Raw genomic sequence first — 22778 nt, 5'->3', positions numbered from 1 at the left:
CTGTAATCCCAGACCTTTGGAAGACTGAGACAGGAGGATCGCTTGAGCCCTGAAGTTCAAGACCAGCCTGGGAAACATAATAAGATTTCATCTCTACAAAAGTTGAAGAATTAGCTGGGCACAGTAGAAGGCACCTGTGGTTCCAGCTACTCAGGAGGCTGAGGTGAGAGAATTGCCTGAGCATGGGAGGTGAAGGCTTCAATGATCAGTGATTATGCTACTGTACTACAGCCTGGGTGACAGAGCAGGATCCCATTTCAAATGAATGAATGAATGAATGAATGTCAAATTTAGTTTCAGTTTCAAAATCTAATTTAGGAGTTTGAAAATGTTGCCTACACTCAGCTCACTGTAGTCTTATCGCCGACCTTCCCACTTACCAACGACCTCCCATCCATATAGACAATTTTCTGTGCAAAGTTTGATACCCTATTAGGTTAGCTTAATTGGCTGTCTTCAGAGAATATGTGTAATTACTATATATTAACATTTAAAGATTCTCAATAGCCAGAGACAGAATTTGAATGTGAAAGAGTTTAAATGATTGTAAATTTTAAATGTACTTTTCTATCCAATAATGGATAAACAAGATATGTTGTATAAACAAATGAATAGATATTAAGTTAACGTATTGCATATTTTAATGAACTCTTTTTTATAAATATAATTTAGATACTGAATATATAGGAGATATGTAAGCAATTCCAGAGAAATCCCTGTGGTCATAATGCATGCTTCTTCTTTATTATAACTTTTAATAGAATCATCAGCGCTTTACTATATGTGCATTCTCTCCTAAGTTAAAGGCTTACTGGAGGCAGATATAATGTCTGATTTATCTTTGCTGCTCTTGTTGTATATTAATATAGTATTTTACATACACACTTTATATTTTACTGTGCTACATATATAATCTTCTCAATTTTAGATTCGTATTTCTAACTGTCTCTTTTGCATCTGACTTACTTGGATGCCTACAGTCAAGTCAAGCTATCCTTGCCCATATCCAAACTCTTGATTTTGCCCTAAACTAAATGTGTTCTTCCTGTTGTCTGCTCATCTTAGTAAATGTAAATGTCTCAGGTTGGTTTCCTAAGCTAAAGACTTGAGCGTTCATCCTTGACAACTCTCCTTTCTTCACAACATATATCTAATCCATGAAAAGAAAGTAAAAAATATGACCTTTACTTTCAAGATTAATAAAAACTTTGACCACTTCTAACCTCCTCCATCCATAATATCTTATCCAAGACATCTTTCTGTCTCAGTGACTTACTGTAATTGCCTCCTCATTGATTACTTTCTTCCACTCTTTCTCCTGTAATGTGTGTTCTCAACTCAGCTATCAGAACTTTCTGGCTCCCAGGGTCAGCACTTACATGATCATTTATGATCTGGGCTTCATTACCTCTATGCCTTATCTGATAATTTCTCCTTGTTTACTCTGTTTAAAGGACATTGTGTTGGTGCTGTTCCCTGATCTTGTCAAGGATATTCCTGCTTCAGGGCTGTTACTTTACTTGCCATTTCTTTTACTCACTTTAAATAAGTCATGGCTTATTCCCCATATTATTGTGCAAAGGCTGCCATAACATAATGGGTGGCTTAAGCAAGCTAAATGTATTTACTCACAATTCTGGAGGCTAAAGTTTAAGACTGAGATGTCAGCAGGATCAGTTTCTCCTGAAGCCTCACTTCTGTCTTCCGTATAGCCATCTCCTCATGGTGTTTTCACATGGCCTTTCTTCGGCTCATGCAGGCTCCTGGTCTTATTTCCTCTTATTATAAGAACAACAGTCTTATTGGATTACAACCTCACCCTTATGACCTCATTTAACCTTAATTATCTCTTTAAAATCCTTATCTTCACATAGTCACATTGGGGTTAGTACTTCAATCTGTGAATTTAGGGAGGATGCAATTCAGCTTATGACATTTCTTTATTCTTTTTATACCTTACTATATGGGCAAGAGATTTCCTGACCAGTTTTTGAAAACTGTACTCTCTTTACAATCAAATTTTATGCCCATCCCTTTTTTATTCTTCTTTATATAAATTATCATCTAATCATAATATATTTATTGTTCATTGTCTGTCTTCCCCATAAGACAGAAACTCCATGAGATAAAGAACTTTCTTTTTTTCTTGCCTTTTTTTTTTTTTTTTTTTGAGACAGAGTTTTGCTCTTGTTACTCAGGCTGGAGTGCAATGGCACGATCTCGGCTCACGGCAACCTCCGCCTCCCGAGTTCAGGCAATTCTCCTGCCTCAGCCTCCTGAGTAGCTGGGATTACAGGCACGCGCCACCATGCCCAGCTAACTCTTTGTGTTTTTAGTAGAGACGGGGTTTCACCATGTTGACCAGCATGGTCTCGATCTCTTGACCTCGTGATCCACCCGCCTCAGCCTCCCAAAGTGCTGGGATTACAGTCATGAGCCACTGCGCCCGGCCCTTTTTCTTGCTTTTTTTTAAAAAAAAAAAACATTAATTTTTTGTTTTAGGTTCAGGTGTACATGTGCAGGATAGTTGCATGGGTATATCGAATGATGCTGAGGTTTGTTCTTCTAATGATTCCATTGCCCAAGTTGCAAACACTTGTGTACCTGGTGTTTAACTGCTGCTTATAAGTGAGACCATGCTGTATTTGGTTTTCTGTTTTTGTGTTAATTCACTTTAGGATAATGGCTTCCAGCTGCATCCATTTCATTGCAAAGGACATGATTTCATTTCTTTTTATGACTGCATAGTATTCCATTGTGTATAGGTACCGCATTTTCTTTACACACCCCACTGTTGGTAGGCACCTGTATTGATTCCAAGCCTTTGCCATTGGAAACAGTGATGAACATATGAATGCAGGTATCTTTTTGGTAGAACAATTTATTTTCTGTTGTGTATAGACCCAGTAATTGGACTGCTGGGCTAAATGGTAATTTCATTTTTAGTTCCTTGAGAAATCTCCAAACAACTTTACGCAGTGACTGAACTAATTTGCATTCCCACCAACACTGTATAAACATTCCCTTTTCTCTGCAACCTTGCCAGCGTTTGTTATTTTTTGATATTTTAATATAGCCATTCTGAGTGGTGTAGATTGTCATCTCATCGTGGTTTTGATTTGCATCTCTTTAACGGTTAATGATGTTGAGTATTTTTTTCATGCTTATTTGCCACATGTGTCTCTTTTGAAAACTATCTGTTCATGTCTTTTGCTCATTCTTTAATGGGGCTATTTGTTTTGTCTTGTTGATTTCTTCAAGTTCCTTATAGATTCTGGATATTAGTTGTCAGATACATAGTTTGCAAATATTTTCTCCCATTCTGTAGATTGTTTGTTTACACTGTTGGTAGGTCCTTGTGCTGTGCAGAAGCTCTTTAGTTTAATTAGATCCCAGTTGTCAATGTTTATTTTGTTACATTTGCTTTTGAGGACTTAGTCATAAATTCTTTGCCAAGGCCACTGTCTAGAAGAGTGTTTCCTAGGTTTTCTTCTAGAATTCTTATAGGTAAGGTCTTACATTTAAGTCTTAATCCATCCTGAGTTAATTTTTGTATATAGTGAGAAGCAGGGTTTTAGTTTCATTTATGGTTACTCAGTTTTCTCAGCATTGTTTATTGAATATGGTATTTATCACCATTTTTTATTTTTGTAGATTTTCTTGAAGATTGATTGGTTGTAGGCATGCAGTTTTGTTTCATGGATTTCCATTCTGTCCTTTTAGTCTGTGTGTCTATTTTGGTACCAGTACTAATATTGTTTGGATGTTTAGCACTCCAAATCTCATGTTGAAATGTAATCCTCATTGTTGAAGGTGGGACCTGGTGGCAGGCCTTTGCATCATGGGGGCAGGTCCTTAATGAATGGCTTGGTTTTCTCTTTGGTAATGAGTTACAAAAGATCTGGTTGTTTAAAAAAGCCTGAGAGCCTGGCACTTCATTCTTGCCCCCTGTCATCACGTGAGACATTGGTGCCTCCTTTGCCTTCCACCATGTTTGCAAACTCCCTGAGGACCTCCCCAGAAGCTGAGCAGATGTAGGTGCCATGCTTCCTCAACACTGTGAGACAAACAAATCTCTTTTATTTATAAATTACTCAGTGTTAGGTATTTCTTTATAGTATTCAAAATGTACTAACACACGGACTGTGCTCTTTTAGTTACTGTAGTCTTGTGATATGATCGCCACCCCCCTGCAAGGGAAACCAGTAAGCCTTAACCAAGGCTGTGACTTAACCAAAAATGCACAAGATGTCTCCAAAGAAGTGCAAAGTAGTCCTCCTAAGACAAGTAAGGGAAAGTTTTGCAAGCCATAAATGGAGTACAACCTATATTTCTATCCAGATATAGTTTTTGAGGATCTTTAGCTTCCCAGCTGACCATCTATATACAAAAGTCCAAAATCCTCATACACCCTCACAGACAGAAAACAGGAAATAAAAAGCCATCATAAAAGAGAAAAAGATCAGTAATTGACAAAAGTTACTTAAATTTCAAGCCAAAAGTGCTTCCTGACTGGGGATCAAACCCAGGCTCTGGCAGTGAAATCACAAAATGTTAACTATTAACATCACAAGACAGAGTGGCTTTCATTGTTATTCCCTCAGGACATCCAAAATAAGCAGTTTGAGCTTACAAAGGATTTCAACTTTGTTTCGGGTCAAATTTTCCTCTTTAATTCAGTCAAGAGAATTTTTAGGACAAGCCATCACATTATTATGTGTCCTTTAAAAAAAGTTAGATCTTTCCATTGTTCTTAAGCATGTAAGCCACTGGGGTTCTTAATGGCAGCTAATCAGAGATTGTCCTTTTAGAACCAAGTTTCTCTATACTGTAAGGTTCTCTGTCCCCTTAGAACTAAAGTTCTCTGTACTGTCCACTTAAAACAATGGTTCTCTATACTGTTCCCTTAGAACAAACTTCCTCCCTTAGAGAAGTATGGTTCTTTATAAGTGCTCTCACCTTAACTTGAAATCTCTTTAGTATACATAGTGTGAATGTCCTCACAAAATCTTATGGATCAGCTGAGTCTAGTTGGATTGAGAAGTCCCTCCAAACCTGGGGCTAGCCAGAAAGACCACTCTGGGGTCCAGATTGAGGGAACCAGGAAGACTGGGAAGGTATCTTCTAAACCCAGGGCCAACAGAAGTGTTTCCCTTCAGGGTCAGATTGAGGGAGTTGTGACAGGGTCTGGGACAGAACTAGGAAGAAATGAAAAGAGTTGGGGACACATAACACTTCCAAAATTTTCAACTTAAAAGCCAGAAATCTTAGATTGGGGAGAATTTACCCAGCTTCCTCCTCAATCATGCCAACTGAAGAATGACGAGGTATGTCCATTTGAAAAAAAGAGCTTTATTTCTCATAAAGGGTTGTAGTCTACAGTGTGGCCATTCTGACAGGCTGGGAAGCAAAGCTGCAGGAAGAAAGAAAGATACAACCTTCCTTTTTTGTATTTTGGTAGGAATTATTATCTTAAGATTGATACCTGGGATAGAATAGATTCTCAATACATATTCATTCAAAAAAATAAATGAACTATTTTAATTGATAATGCAATGAGGTATATCAGTACAAATTAAAGTAGGAAACAGGAAACTGAAGTGAGGCTATTTAGAGTGGGCAGAGTTAAAAAAACAACAACAACAAATGATGATGAAACACCAAGGACCTTGCCACAGGAGGAAATCATCTCCTCTAGTACTGAAGGGTCAAGGAGAGGAATATATGCAACTGGAGTCAAGACACAGGACTATCCAAGTGGATCTATGACCACAGGGAATAGAGACTGCAAAACCTGTAGAGAGGCAGGAAGTGTGAGAAGAAAACAAGTAGACATCACTTCCTTTTCTTTCTCTTATCCCTTTGGTATTTCCCACTGGCCTAAAGGAATTGGATAGTGGAGAGCAGGAGAGTGTAAAGGATGCAGTCTGAAGAGGTCTGTCACCTGAGGCTGGCAAGAAGGGCCGGAAAGTGGAAAAAATGGATCTTGGAGAGAGGAAGAAGAAAGTTGGAAATTAGACAACACAAGAGGGGAATATTTTTGTTCTTGTTAATGTGTCTTTCTGTTTTTTATTTTATCTACATGTCCTTCTTAATCATCTTGAGACATCTTTCTACTACCAAGGATGGTCCAGGTAGGGAAAGAGTGAGGAATGTTCAGAATTGTTAATGGTAAAATGCAGAGTGATAAAGCGCTGCTCTTCATCTGCCACAATTCACAGAAATGACTTTGCAACAAAACAGAAGAGTTTGGAATCCAGGATTTGAGAAGAAATTGAGGATTCTCTAAATTCTCTCAGCACATTAAAAACCAATTCCAGACTCAGGTCATAGGACTTACAAAATATAGAGAAGAAGCCTTCTCTGCCTGTTACTCAGGCATGAGGCTAGAATGCTAAATGGTAACCTGAAAGAGCAAAGGATTAGAATCCCATACTAGAGAGAACAATGTGTGCTTCTTAAGTGGAGGAAACATTGAAGGCAAGGAGTTTTTCTCCTTATTCAACAAAGAATTCCTTGATCATTGCATCAAGGAGGCTAGTTATCTTTTAATGTAAACTCATGGTCCAGCATTGTTAAGTCAAAAGAGAAGCTGAGTTTAGCTTGCCTTCATTCCTATATAATGTGGATGCATCTATTTTCTTCTAGAAGTATTATGTGGTTTGGCTGTGTCTCCACCCCAAACTCATGTGGTAGGAGGGACCTGGTGGGAGGTAATTGAATCATGGGGGCAGGATTTTTTCTATGCTGTTCTCATGATAGTGAACAGTCCTCTCAAGGTCTGATGGTTTTATAAAGGTCAGTTCCCCTACACATGCCCTCTTGTCTGCCACTATGTAAGACATGCCTTTGCTCCTCCTTCGCCTTTCACCATAATTATGAGGCCTCCCCAGCCTTGTAGAACTGAGTCTATTTTTTTCTTTATAAATTAGCCACTCTTGGATTTTTCTTTGTAGCAGTTGGAAAATGGACTAATACAGTAAATTGGCACTGGTAGAGTGGATACTGCTGTTAAAATAACCAAAAATGTTGAAGTGACTTTGGAACTGGGTAACAAGCAGAGGTTGGAACCCTTTGGAGGGCTCAGAAGAAGACAGGAAAATGTGGGAAAGTTTGGAACTTCCTAGAGACTTGTTGAATGGCTTTGACCAAATGCTAATAGTGATATGGACCATGATTTCTAGGCTCAAGTGGTCTCAGATGGAGATGAAAAACTTGTTTGGAACTGGAGTAAAGGTCACTCTTGCTATGCGAAGTGACTGGAGGCATTTTTCCCCTGCCCTAGAGATCTGTGGAATATTGAACTTCAAAGAGATGATTTAGTGTATCTGGTGGAAGAAATTTCTATGCAAATTGTTCACAGTGTGACTTGGGTGGGTTTAAAAGTGTTCAGTTTTGTTCATTCAGAAGGTTGTGGTTTGGAATTGGAACTTATGTTTAAAAGGGAAACAGAGCATAAAAGTTTGGAAAATTTGCAGCCTGATTATCTGATAGAAAAGAAAATCCCAGCTGGGCGTGGTGGCTCACGCCTGTAATCCCAGCACTTTAGGAGGCCGAGGCAGGCAGATCATGAGCTCTGGAGATCAAGACCATCCTGGCTAATATGGTGAACCCCATCTCTACTAAAAATACAAAAAATTAACCAGACATGATGGCACACACCTGTAGTCCCAGCTACTTGAAAGGGTGAGGCAGGAGAATTGCTGAAACCTGGGAGGTGGAGGTTGTAGTGAGCCAAGATCATGCTACTTTACTCCAGCCTGGGCGACAGAGAGAGACTGTCAAAAGAAAGTAAGAAAGAGACAGAGAGGAAGAGAGAAGGAAGGAAGGGAGGGAGGGAAAGAAGGAAGGAAGGAAAAGAAAATCCCATTTTGTGAGGAGAAATTCAAGCTGGCTGCAGAAATTTGCATTAGTAATGAGGTTCCAAATGTCAATCACCGAGACAATGGGGAAAATGTCTCCAGGGCATATCAGAGACCTACACAGCAGCTTCTCCCTCCACAGGCCCAAAGGCCTACAGGGGGATATGGTATTCTGAGCCTCCCTGCTGTGTGCAGCCTCAGGACTTGATGCCCTGCATCCCAGCTGCTTCAGCTGCAGCCATGGTTAAGAGGGGCCAAGGTACAGCTCTGGCCATTGCTTCAGAGGTTGCACGCCCCAAGCATTGGCAGTTTACATGTGGTGTTGGGCCTGTGAGTGCAAAGAAGTCAAGAGTTGAGGTTTGAGAACCTCCATCTAGATTTCAGAGGATGTGTGGAAATGCCTGGATGTCAAGGAAGAAGTTTGTTGCAGGGGTGAGGCCCTCTTGGAGAACCTGTACTAGGGCAGTATGGAAGGGAAATGTTGGGTTGGTGCCTCCACACAGAGTCCCCAATGAGGTACTTCCTAATAAAACTGTGAGAAGAGGGTCATCATCCTCTAGACCCCAGAATGGTAGATCTACAATCAAATTTCACCATGTGCCTGGAAAAGCCACAGACACTCAACGCTAGCCTGTGAAAGCAGCCAGGAGGTCTCTACCCTGCAAAGCTACAAAGGCAGAGCTGCCCAAGGCCATGGTACTCTACCTCTTACATCAGCATGATTGGGATGTGAACACTCAAATGAGATGATTTTGGAACTTTAAAGTTTAATGCTGCCCTATTGCATTTTGGACTTGCATGGGGCCTGTAGCCCCTTCATTTTGGCCAATTTCTCCCATTTGGAATAGGTGTATTTGTCCAGCTCCATGGAATCTAGGAAGTAACTCACTTGCTTTTGATGTTACAGGCTCATAGGTGGAAAGGACTGGCCTTGTCTCAGATTAGATGTTGGACTGCAGACTTTTGAGTTAATGCTGAAATGAGATAAGACTTTGGGGGTACTTTTGGGCAGGCATGATTGGTTTTCAAATGTGAGAACATGAGATCTGGGAGAGGTCAGGGGCTGAATGATATGGTTTGGCTGTGTCCCCACCAAAATCTCATATGGAATTTTAGCTATAATCCCCATATGTCATAGGAGGGACTTGGTGGGAGGTAATTAAATCATGGGGGTGGGTTTTTCCTGTGCTCGTGAGAGTGAATAAGCTTCACGAGATCTGATGGGAGTTCCCCTGCACACACACTCTTGACTGCTACCATGTAAGATGTGCCTTTTGTTCCTACTTTGCCTTTTACCATGAGTGTGAGACCTCACTAGCCATGTGGAACTGTGAGTCTATTAAACCTCTTTTTCTTTATAATTATCCAGTCTTGGGTATTTCTTCATAGCTGTGTGAAAATGGACTAATATCAAGTGACAGTAGCATGGGATTTAACTGAATGTCCCTAGATTCAGACTTTGAACAAAGAATAGGATCACGAGAGATCACAGGAGGGCCAAAAGGCCGAAGAATAAACAGCCTAGACTGGAAATGTGCACACCACTGCAGCCTAGAGCCAAGGAAGAGCAATAAGAAGAGCCAGTATGACAGGCGTCCTGTCAGCAGAGACGCCTACCTTGACAAAACTGATAGAAACAAAATTACAAGTTACATCAGTAACGAATACCAACAAGTACCTAGGGATGATCCAGTCACACTCCAGGAGTCATTAGCCCACACAATGGCAAACCACACCTAAAGCAGTTTGAGTCCCTCTTCATCTGATTGCATGCATGTGTATATTAAGCCCTCTTATACCAGCAGACACTACCATGAAGTGAAGAAGGAAAGAAACAAATCTCGTCAAAATGTTTGCTCAAAATATGAAATCTAATGGAAATAACTAAGTGTGACCCCTCTTATTATCCAATACCGGCATGAGGGGCAGGAATTACCTAGAAGGAGAGTATATCAGTTTGGAGATTAAATAACTATATTTTTCTACAGACATCAGTGTGTCATGCATAATTTTGTAACTTCAGAACACTAGACATCTCATTTAAAGTTACATATCCCATATGCACTTTAAAGTATATGCATGTTTAAACTTGTTCCGGCTCAATCATGTATTAAATTTACTCTTGGTTCTGTCAGCTCATTGATTTGACATTGATCTGATTTGATTATATTTAGATAGATGATATCAGCTCTAATATAGAGGAAGTAGACAATGCAAAGTAATTAGTCACAAAGCTGTTTTGTAAGCCTCCAATATAATGAACTCTGGGCAAATTAGCTTGTAAGCATAATATCTCCCATTTTAATTTGATTTCTGAGCTCCAGAATTAGGAAGGCCATCAGTAAGATCCGTTGTTATTCTGCCCAATATAATTAGAGGGTCAGCAATTTGATCTTGCCTTGATGACAAAACAGTTATCTATGGCATCCCCTTTCCCATTTAGGAAAAATAAAAGCCTGTGCTTACTTAGGTTTCTTTTCTAATTAAGTAGAGTGAGTCCTGGTTTCACAGGGATAGAACGAGCAAAACATAAATGTCAGAACTGAAGCTCAGTGTGAGTATAAAGAATATTCAAGGCAGGAGGAATCGCAACCATAGTCATTGAGATTCTCCTGCTCTCAAGTTATTACCCTTTGTTCTCCATATAAGCTGTCGGGCTTCTATCTCCAGCTGGTATGGCTGCTGCTCTCTCCTCCCATCTGGCCTGTGTTTACACTCTGAACTCCCCAGTTCTCTTGGTATATGTCTAGGTATTTCACAATTTTTCAATCCCTCGGTTGCCCAACTTGGGAGTTTTTCAATAGAACTTTTTTTGAAATATCTAAAAAAAAATAACAAAAAACAAAGTTGATGTAAAATGTTATAGCAGTTTATAAACAGACAGGTTTGTGGAGCACAGAATTCTTAACCTAAAGCAGATTGAAGTCCAGTCAAGCTCTTCTTCCATGGTACAATTTCACAAGTAGATGTATCACTATTTTCTCTTTTGTTCTTAACCTTACCTGCCTCAGTTACAGGACAACTCCTTCCTCAAAATAAAGTCATCTTATACTTCTTTTAGGGCAGGTAACTGTATCAGTTCTAATAAAAACCAATTTATTAGAATCGGAGTTCTGAGTGTTGGAAAAACAGAAGTGCGGATGTGTGTTGTGGCAAATTTAACTGTGTGACTTTGAGCAAATTGCTTAACCTTGCTGATGTGTTTTTATTTATATAATGGGAATCACCATAACAACTTCATAAAATAGTTCTGAAGAATAGTAAAATAATAAAATAGGGTGAACATTAGTGTGATGTCTAACAAATAATAAAATTTCAACAAAAGGTAATTTTTTGATTATTTATTTTTAGTATTATTCTTAATCTCCTGCATGAGAAATTCTCTTCAGGATTTTTATTATTTCCAAAGATTGTCTGATGCTTATTTACAGCTATAATTAAGACATCAGTTTCACTATTGTTTTGGATAAATATGTATGTCTAGTAAGTTCTCTTACGGCTGTATGTCCTTCTAGGTCACTAGTTTACTAGAAAGACTCACTGGTCTCACCAACTGAACAATACATCTCTTCTTTACACATTGCATTGGTTCTCCCATAAAGTTTCTTCTTTGAGCATTCATAATAGAGTAAAAAGTGATTAGTCATCTTTTTATCTACTAAGTTTTAGGACGCTGAGATGATATTTTAAAGTAGTTGAAACTTGACACTCCTTTTGTGGAAAGATAAGCTTTATGGCCTTTCCTTTATAATCTGTACAGACTTGTTTTTGCTTCTATCCATAGAGTATAACAAAAAACTCTTTGTGACTTCTGAGGCTAGCAGATATAAAGCCATGCAGCTTTTTTTCTGTCTCATGGAGCCCTGAGCTCCATAATAGAATTTCAATGATTGTGAGTCAGCCATGCTGTGGGGAAGTGCAAACCATATACAAAGACCATTTATAGATTTAGAAGACTGTCTCAGATAAGCTCAGCCTAGCAATTACCCCAGCCTAGGTGTCAGATGTGTGAATGAGTCAGCCTCCAGATGGGTTAAGTGTCCAGCCATTCAGTCATATCCAGCTATGTGAGTCTTCTCAGCAGAGGCTCCAGTCAGTGGAGAACAGAGTCAAGGCATAATCCCATGCCTTGTCCAAACTCCTGAACTATAGAATCTGTGAGTCTAATAAAGTGGTTGCTGTTTTGTACCACTAAGTAATGAGTAGTTTGTTATGCAGTGATTTACATCTAGAATAGTCTTAGAATTTAAGCAGATTTCCTGGGGCAAGGGATGTAGTTGTGTAGCTTTTAGGTAAAGGTTTTTCAAAGAAATTTATTCAGATGGAGAAAAGGAGGGCTGGTAGTAAACACTGGGGCCAAATGAACTGCTTCACAGGAACTTGGTTTATTATTCTGTTCTCCCGTTGCTGTAAAGAACTACCTGAGACTGGATAATTTATTAAGAAAAGAGGTTTAATTGACTCCCAGTTCTGCAGGCTGTGCAGTAAGCATGGCTGGGGAGCCTCAGGAAATTTACAATAACATTGAAAGGTGAAGGGGAAGCAAGCAAATCTTCACATGGCCAGCAGGTGAGAGAGCAAATGGGGGAGTGCTACACACTTTTAAACAACCAGATCTCATGAGAACTGTCACTATCATGAGAACAGGGAGGGAGAAATCTTTCTCCCATGATCAATTTACCTCCCACCAGGTCCTTCCCCCAACATTGAGGATTATAATTCAACATGAAATTTGGTTGGGGACACAGAGCCAAACCATACTATTCCTCCCATGACCCCTCCCAAATCTCATGTCCTTCTCATATTCCAAAATCAATCATGCCTTTCCAACAGTCCCCCAAAGCCTTAACTTATTCTGACATCAACTGAAAAGTCTAAGTCCAAAGTCTCGTATGAGGCAAGGCAAGTCCCTTCTGCCTGTGAGCCTGTAAAATAAAAAACAAGTTAGCTACTTCCAAGATACAATGAGATTTCAGGCATTGGGAAATGATTCTATTCCACAAGGGAGAAATTGACCAAAAAGAAAGGGCTAAGCCCCATTCACATCTGAAACCTGGCAGGGCAGTTATTAAATCTTAAAGCTGGATGGGGTATTTGTGGAGGGTCTTTTTTTGTTGATGTTGTTGTGTTTGCTGTTTGTTTTTCTTCTAACACTCGGGCCCCTTTTCTGCAGGTCTACTGCAATTTGCTGGAGGTCCACTCCAGACACTGTTTGCCTGGATATCACCAGTGAAGGCTGTAGAATAGCCAAGAGTGCTGCCTGCCCCTTCCTCTGGAAACTTCATCCCAGAGAGGCACCGGCCTGATTCTAGCTGGAACTCTCCTGCATGAGGTGTCTGTCGACCCCTGTTGGGATGTCTCTCCCAGACAAGAGGCACGGGGGTCAGGGACCTGCTTGAGGAGGCAGTTTGTCCCTTAGCAGAGCTGGTGCAAGGTGCTGGGAGAATCCCTCTTGTCAGGATCTGCTGCTCTCTTTAGAGCTGGCAGGCAGGAAAGATTGCCTGATGAAGCTGTGACTGCAGCTGCTCCTAACCTCAGGTGCTCTGACACAGGAAAATGAGAGTTTTATCTATAAGCTCCTGACTGGGACTGCTGCATTTCCTGTGGAAATGCCCTGCCCAGTGAGGAGGAATCTAGAGAAGCAATCTGGCCACAGCTGCTTTGCGGTGCTGTGGTGAATTCCACCCAGTCCAAACTTCCCAGTCTCCTTACCACTGTCAGGGGAAAACCACCTACTAAAGCCCTAGTAATGGTGGATGCCCCTGCCCTCACCAAGTTCAGTTGTCCCACGGCACCTCCAGACTAATGTGCTGACAGTGAGAGTTTCAAGCTAGTGGTTCTTAGCTTGCTGGGCTCTGTGGGAGTGGGACCCTCTGAGTGAGACTGCTGGCTCCCTGGCTTCTGGCCCTTCTCCAGAAGCATCAACGGTTTTCCTGTCTCACTGGAGTTCCAGGCACCACAGGAGTATGAAAAATCTCCTGTAGCTAGCTCCATGCCTTCCCAAACAGCTGCCCAGTTTTGTGCTTGAAACCCAGAGCCCTGGTTTCAAGGGAATCTCTTGATCTGCAGATTGCAAAAATCTGTGGAAACAGTGTAGCACCTGGGATGGGTAGCACAGTCCCTCACTGCTTCCCTTGGTTAGGGGAGGGAGTTCCCTGGCCCCTTGCACTTAGGTGAGGCAATGCCCCACCCTGCTTCTGCTCACTCTCCCTGGCAGTACCCACTGTCTAATCAGTCCCAATGAGATGAACTGGGTACCTCAGATGGAAATGCAGAAATCACCTACCTTCTGCATTGGTCTCACTGGGAGCTGCAGATTGGAGCTCTTTCTAGTCTCTTCTTTACTTCCAAAGAACAGCTTTGCCTAGTATAATATCTTGGGTGCAACTTTTTTTTTTTTATTCAGCACTTTGAATATATCATCGTATTCTCTGCTGGCTTTCAAGGTTTCTGCTAACAAATGCACTGATAACCACATAAAGAATATCTTGTATGTGATGAGTCTCTTTTCTCTTGCTGCTTTCAAGATTTTCTCTTTGTGTTTGACTTTGGACAATTTGATTATGTGTCTCTGAGTATTCTTCTCTTGGTTGATCTTGCTTGAGATCCTCTGAGCTTTTGAATTCCTTCTAATATTTGGAAAGTTTTCAGCCTGTGTTTATTTAAATATGCTTTCTATTCCTTCTTCTCTCTTCTTTTATGAGAATACTCATAATGCCTATATTTGCATGCATGAGTATTTCATATCTATATCAGAATCTATATCTTATACTTGGATCTACAGGCTTCCTTTATACTTTATTCATGCTTTTTCATCCTTTTCTCTACTTTTATTCCTCCAATTATTTAGTTTCAAATGATCTGTCTTTGAAATCACTAGTTCTTTCTGTTGTATAATTAAGGCTGCTCTTGAAGGTTTGCATTGATTTTTTTTGTTTCTGTCATTTTCTTCTTCAGCTCCAGAATTTCTATTTGATTTTTTAATATTATTTTTATTTATTTATTACATTTTCATGTGGTTCAGGCATTGCTTTCCTAATTGTTATTAATTGTTTTTTGCATCTCATTAAGCTTCAAGATGATTATCTTGAATTTCTTTTCAATAAATTCATAGATCTCTCTCACTTAGAAGTTGATTGCTAGAGTGTTAGTTTCCTTTGGTAGTGTCATGATGGCCTGATACTTTATCTGTAAAATTGCATTGGTATTATTTGTGTATTTGAAAGAGCAAACATTTCTTTCCATCATTATTAACTAGTTTTGTCGGGTAAAGACCTCCTCCTAGGTACCCAAGTTGTGATTGTGTTCACAATTGCAGCTGAGTGGGGTTGAAGCAAGTTCATATGGTTGCTGCTGGATCCTGAGTGGAATCTGCTGGTGGCAGGTCTATTACCAAGGTCTCAAGTGAGCATTGTTTCTGTCTAATCCCTAAATAGATTGAATTACCTTCAGTAACTTGGGCAGTCAGTGGGATAAGTATCAACTTCAGAGTCCACAAATGGCATGCCTGTTACCAGGTGCATGAACAGGTATGGCTTCCTCTAGATTACTGGAAGAACTCCCACTGGGTTATTATGTGGGTTTCTGGGTCAGTAGCCCCAGATTGCAGATGAGCGGGACTAGAACTGAGTCAAGAGGTGGCTTCAGAATCTATATCTTATACTTGGATCTACATGCTTCCTCTGGGGGCATGGACTAGTGTATTTCTCTCTGGGTGTCTGGGCCAGGAAACTTGTCTCAGTCCATGGATGAGAAGGGCTGGAGCTAAGTCATTAGACTATTTGAGAATCTACTGTAGGACTATGGTTGTTGGGAGTGTGAGCAGGGATACAGATGAGCGTAACTCCCTTCAGGTCCTTGGTGTGCTGAACTACCCTCAAAAGGCAGCTGAGAAAGGCCATAGTGGAATAACAGAAATCTTTTACCACCTGCTGGGATCAAGGTCAGCAAATCTGTTTCAGCAGCACAGACAAGTGTATCTCTCAGAAGGTCCCTATGAGTACAGAACCACTCTCAAAGCAAGACTAAGTGGGGCTGGAGCCAAGTTACTGAATCATTTTGAGGTTCTCCACAGTAAGGACTGATATAGCCAGGCATGACATTTAAGGCACAAGTGGGCATGACTTATTTTAGGTCTCATAGTAGATAGTTCTGTTAGTAGGGCCAATGTCAAATGGGGCTGTAGCGAGATTCACATGGGAACAGGGCCATTTTGGGGTCTGGAGTCAGTATTGTGATTGGCATGCATGCCACCTGGGTATGGGTATGCTCTATTAAAATGGCCTTTCTAAACTTTGGGTTCCATCAGGGTTTCACAGCCTTATACCTGAATCCCACTTCTCCCACAAAGGTATTTTTGTTATGGATGGATGAAACTGATTGTTGCTGTGGAGAGATACCTGGGAGACCTATTCTTCCATCTTGCTGACATCACTGTCCCAGAAAGATTTGTATTGAAGTTCCTTGTTTAATCCATAGTCCTCTATAGATACTTTTAAAACCTGAATTCTGGGCCGGGCATGGTGGCTCAAGCCTGTAATCCCAGCACTTTGGGAGGCCGACACAGGTGGATCACGAGGTCAAGAGATAGAGACCATCCTGGTCAACATGGTGAAACCCTGCCACTACTAAAAATACAGAAAATTAGCTGGGAATGGTGGCGCGTGCCTGTAATCCCAGCTACTCAGGAGGCTGAGGCAGGAGAATTGCCTGAACCCAGGAGGCGGAGGTTGTGGTGAGCCGAGATCGCGCCATTGCACTCCAGCCTGGGTAACAAGAGAGAAACTCCATCTCAAAAAAACAAAAAAACCCTGAATTCTGCATAAGAGCTTATAAACTTGCAAACTTTTCACTTGTGTGTGTCTGTGCTATCTGATTAGCCTAAATTTGAAAACCTAGTTTTGGGAGTCAGTATGATTGCTAGGATTATTATTAACCTCAAAACAAAGGTCTCAGAACATTTCATAAACTAAAGAAAGTTTTTTCTCACATCCAAAATGAAGGAAAGATAAAAGCTAAAACTCATTGGATTGTCAGACCTTGAAGCTCTCTTGTCTCATAAAAGTGAGGAACTTGGTTCCTGATTCTGGCAGTTTTCAGAAGAAACTTCATAGGTAACACTTTGAAGTATTGTTACAAACAGTATCTGTATTTGATGGTTGCATCAAAATATAACTTCTGAGTACATATATGACATACTACAGAAGGTCCCTCCACTGGTGTTTTGGGTTCTCTTTATTGCATAAATGCATAAAAGATGGCATAGAACTTATCTTACTATATCCCTGTATTACTTTCTTAGGTCTGGCATGAGAAAATTCTACAAACGAGGTGGCATAAAACATCGGAAATTTATTGTTTCGCAGTTTTGGAGGCTGGAAGTGAAGAAGTCAAGGTGTTGGCAGGAGAGTGCTGTCACTAAAACAGGTAAGGGGAAATAGTTTTTTGGTAATTTCTAGCCTCTAGTGGTTTTCCAGCAATTGGCATTTCTTGGCTTGGCTTACAGCTACCATTCTCAGCCTTCATTGCCATATGACATTCTCCTCTTGTGTGTCTGTGTCTCTGTGTCTTTTCTTCTCTTATTATAGAGGCAATAGTGATATTGGATTAAAGACCTTCCTTGCTCCTATATGACCTCTTCTCAACTAGTTATAGCTGCAATAAACTGTTACTAAATAAGACCACATTCTCGAGTACTGGATGTTAGGACTTCAAGAGAACGTTTGGGAGACACAGCTCAACCCATCATAGTCCCCTAAACCTAATTTTAAATCTCATCTTTAGTATTCAATTTTAGGTCACATTTCCCTATCTGAAATGGTTAGAAGAAATTATAGATATGTACATGCATGTATACTCTAATATTTCCAGTAGATACAATGATTTTAATACCTAGGTATCTCAGAAGCTCTTTTCTGGCATCCCTTCTAATATATATATTTGTCTTTCTTTGTCCTTCATAAAAGGGCAAATGATACAAGAATACATCCCCAAATGATTGAATTTATCTGCAAATTGCTTCCAGGTGCTCATATCACTTTCTCTGCATCTTCAAACTAAAACTAAAAAAAAAAAAAAAAAAATTCAATGTCACTGAAGAGCAAAATCATGAGGAATTCAAATATGTTGGTTTTTTCTCATTTTCCATCTGACATATTGCTTGTTTATAATTCTCCAGTTTTTATTTACTTATGCTTACCAGTTTATACCACTAGTTTAGTGTGAGACTCTTGTTCATTTAAAAATTTTCCAGTTAACCACATATTACGTGGATCACAGTATGCACTAAATAAGTGTGGATTGACTTCAACAAGGAAGGATCAAATATTTAAATTCACTCAAATACCACATGACTGTAATGATATATCAGTAAGGAACAGATCAGAAGCATTTGTCATAAATACATAAAAGAAGCAGTTTGAAATGACAGGACTTCTGTTTATATTCTATTTTCTTACTGTACATGTCGATGTAATTCTAAGAAGTATGAAATTTACTTTTTTATACAATCATTATATGATGTTTAATTGACTTGACATTCCCTCACCTCATTCATTTTAAGAAATACAAAGATAAATTTGACAGCAGCTAAAGCAGCATCTAGACACATAAAGCAAATTGTTTCTTTTCTTGGTGTTCCACATTTCATGAGATCACAACAAGAACAAAGACAAAAATAAACTGGCTAGAAATAAATCCTTATAACTCCAATGTCCTGTAACTTAAATATGGACCATAAAATATGTTATAAATGGCATATCCTTGCATGGATTTGTGTTGCCTATGTTTGGAGACTCCATTAATAGATAGTGTTACTTAGCTTTAGTGGAAAAAAAAAAGTATCAGTTTAATAGGATTTGAATTTTGAATTAATAAAATTGTATTATTACTTCCCTATTTTAATAAAGAGTCTTTCAGCTCATTGATGAATGTTTAGCATGTTGGATGAGGTGATGAAACTCCATGAACAATATTCACTGCTTTCAAATGTGTATGGTGATTTTTTTTTAGTTGTACATAATTGAAACTCAATTCAACTAGCTTTTGCCAAGAAAAGAATTTTCAGAAAACTGTATACTCAGGGAATGGCATTGACCAATGGAATGGAGAAAAAGAAGGGCAAATAATGTCATTAGACCTTGTTGTTTCTGTTTCTCTGTCTACCTATGTTTCTGAGTCTCCCTGGCCCTCTTTGTTTCTTGCTCCTTGTTTGTTCTTTCGATCTTCTGAAATATGGAAAATCAGCAAAATAAACAAATTGATCTAGGTGTTCAGATAACGCTTTAGCTGATGTCAAATTTATCTTTGCATTCATGATAAGAAGTGTAATTGGCTGTAATAAACATAGGTATTATGTTAAACATTAGATATTGAGTTTGTAAACAAGTAATATTGATTTCATACTCCTTTAAAGTACCATCCATATCTATAATAGGAACATAGAATAGAACCAGAGGTCCTCTCAATTTAAATTGCTTTTTATAATATATTTATGATGAATGCTTCTGATCTGTTTCTTGCCTCTATGTTGTTATATCATCATGTGATACTTCAGGTATCCTCAAGTATTTCTGGAATCTAAAGGTGGAGGGGGGATAATATATAGAGAATGTATGCATCTTTACAATATAGGCATGCTTGAGGAAAAAATAAGTCTCTCAATCTGATGTTGCACATAAACTCTTAAAGAAGTGCTCTGATTTGTGTAGCTTTATAGGTTGGTCATGTGACTGATCACTATGGGGTGTAGGAATATTGAATATAACACTTTTTCCATCTTGAATAAAGTGTCAACTCTTACATCAGTGTATTTGAGAACTGTGATTGTTAATAAACTGGAACTTCATGGGGTAAAGTTTTGAAGAATTGTCCTTAAGGGGGAAGTGGTAGGTAAAAGAAATGATGTGTCTAAAAATCCAGCATATGTTTTTTACAGAATACTAGTAAAATTGATGAATACATCACAGATCAAAAAATCTTTAATTCAACTTTAAAATTACAGTGAATGAGAATTGTCAAAGTGCTGTCAGTTTGCATGTGATCAAATACTATTATAAGTAACAGCTAAGATATGGATAAAGTAATTTTGTACTTTATGTGTTTATCTCTTCAACCAGGTATATTTTATTTGCTCCTGCTAAGTAGTTAAGGGTGGTTCTAATCTCGAGTTAGTTTATTTATTTTATACCAATTTTTATTTTGAAAAAAATTTGAACCTATAGAGTAGTGAAAAGAACATTACAGCCAACACCTACTGATATGGGTTGGGTGTGTCCCAACCCAGATCTCTTGTTGAATTGTAATCCTCATAAACCCTATATGACTTATGGGGAGAAACCTGAAGGGAAGTAATTGATTCAGGGTCAGGGGTTTTTCCCCATACTGTTCTCGTAATAGTGAGTCAATTTTCACAAGAGCTGATGGTTTTATAAGGAGGTTCTTCCACCTCTGCTTGGCACTTCTCCTTCCTGCCACCTTGTGAAGAAAGTGCCTTGCTTCTCCTTCACATTCCACCATGATTGTAAGTTTCCTGAGGTCTCCCCAGCCATGTGGAACTGTGAGTCAATTAAACCTCTTTTCTTTATAAATTACCCAGTTTCAGGCGGTTCTTTATAGCTGTATGAAAATGGACTGATAAACCTACATACATGTGTAAGCAGTTGTTAACTCACTCTCTTTTGCTCTATCCTTAATCTTTCAAAAATAAACTGAGATATTATGATGTTTTATTGCAAAAGACTTTAGTGAGGATTTCATAAGAATAAAGATATTTGCCTCTATGACCTTAGCACCACTTTTTCCTCTAGTAAAAAGTAACATTGTGTTCTCATAGAAGTAGAGAGTAGAATAGTGGTTACTAGATTCTGGGGAGAGGAGAGGAAAGGGAGATGGACAGAAGTTGGTCAATAGGCACAAAGTTACAGTTAGACTGGAGGAATACATTCTGGAGTTCTATAACATAGGAGCTATATAACTATAGCTAACAACAATGTATTGTATACTTTAAGATATCTAGAAAAGAGAATCCTGAAAGTTATCACAACAAGGAAATACAATAGGCTTGAGATGTTGGACATGCTAGCTACACTGATGTGAACATTATATACTGTATACATATATGGAGATATCACACTCTACCCAATAAACATATACAATTAATATGTATCTATTATAAACAAAAAAGTAAAAAAGAACATTAAATCAACAGTACAATTTAATACACAGTCTGTATTTAGTGTTTCTAAAAAATTTACTTATCATCATTATTGTAAAATCTGAAATCCAAGCAAAGTTAATGCATTTGATTTGTATATTTTATTAGTTGTTTGAAATCTAGTAGCTCCTTTATCATGTTTTTGGTTTTACTGCAAATAAGTTTTTATGGAGTTAATGGCAGTTATCTTTCAGTACATCTTACATTCTCTATTTGTGCATTTGTTTCATCTTTACTAAATTCAGATTAAACCATTTTGAAAAGAATATTACAAAAATGTTTTAGTCCATTCATGATGCTAGGACAAAAACCTACAGCTGAGCATTTTATTTTAAAGAAGCAGAAATTTATTTCTTACCGTTTTGGAGGCTGGGAAGTCAAGATCAAGGCATAAGCATTTGTTGTCTTGTAAGGACTCAGTCTTTGCTTCCAAGATGGTACCGTGTTGCTACATCCTCTGGAGGACAAAAATGCTGTGTTCTCCATGGTGAAGGGATGGAACAGGGGGAAAAAAGGGAAAAACTGTCCCTGAAACCTCTTTTATAAGGATATAAACTCATTCATGAGGGCAGAGCCCTCATGATTTAGTTGCTTCCCCCAAATATCCCACCTCCTAATGCAACCACAGCAGAGATTAAATTTCAACATGAATTTTGGAGAGAGCACATTCAAACCATAGCAAAGGACAATTCTTGTATATTTTATTGCATCAACTCTGGACACATGTAACATCTAACCTCCCAATATTCATGATATCAAGCTTGATCACTTAATTAGGATGATGGCCAATAGATATTGTCAAAGTAGTCTTATTTTTTTCTTTCATTCTTTTAGAAATGTGAACTTTGAGTTCTTCAAGATAATTTTTTTTTTAGACACAGTCTCGGACTGTCACCTGGGCTGGAGTGCAGTGGCGCAATATCGGTTCAGGGTAACCTCCGCCTCCCATGTTCACGCTATTCTCCTGCCTCAGCCTCTGAGTAGCTGGGATTACAGGTGCACACCACGATGCCTGGCTAATTTTTTGTATTTTTAGTAGAGACGGGATTTCATTATGTTGGCCAGAGTGGTGTCAAACTCCTGACCTCGTAATCTACCCACCTCGTCCTCCCAAATTGCTGGGATTACAGGCATGAGCCATTCTTCTGGCCAACCTTCTATTATTTCTTCTACATTTATTAGCTAACTTTTTTGTAAAGGAGATTTTTCTGTTTTAATCTCTCTCTGTCCCTACTATTATTTTTAATATTATAATCATCACTATTAATCTGTGAAATGCTTTTTATTTCCTGTGTTATGACTTATTTTCCTTATTATTTATTTTTATGTTCAAATTGTCTGATAATCTGGTTTATAGAAGTTTCATCTCATTAGCTACTGGGTTCTTATTTTATATTTTATCTTCCTAACCTAGAATTATCCACTTCATCAAAGAGCCTGTTTCTTTTTTCTTATTTTTTAATGGAATGATCTTTAGAAATCACAATATGGGAACTAGATATATTTATTGATATTGAAGCATGACATTGTTTCCAAGACCTTTTCATGGATAGATATAGAAAACACATTTTTACAAAGTATAGACCAATATTGATATATTGATTCACATTTGATTTTACAGAATTTTTTCTCACCTGCATTCCACATTCGTGTTTAACTTCTTAATTAGTGAAAAGAAAATTTCCAAAAATATTAGTATATTT

This window comes from Callithrix jacchus, chromosome 10, assembly GCF_049354715.1.
Source record: "Callithrix jacchus isolate 240 chromosome 10, calJac240_pri, whole genome shotgun sequence".
In the NCBI taxonomy this organism is placed as follows: domain Eukaryota; kingdom Metazoa; phylum Chordata; class Mammalia; order Primates; family Cebidae; genus Callithrix; species Callithrix jacchus.
The sequence above is the reverse complement of the archived record's forward strand: the minus strand, read 5'-3'. Positions refer to the sequence as shown.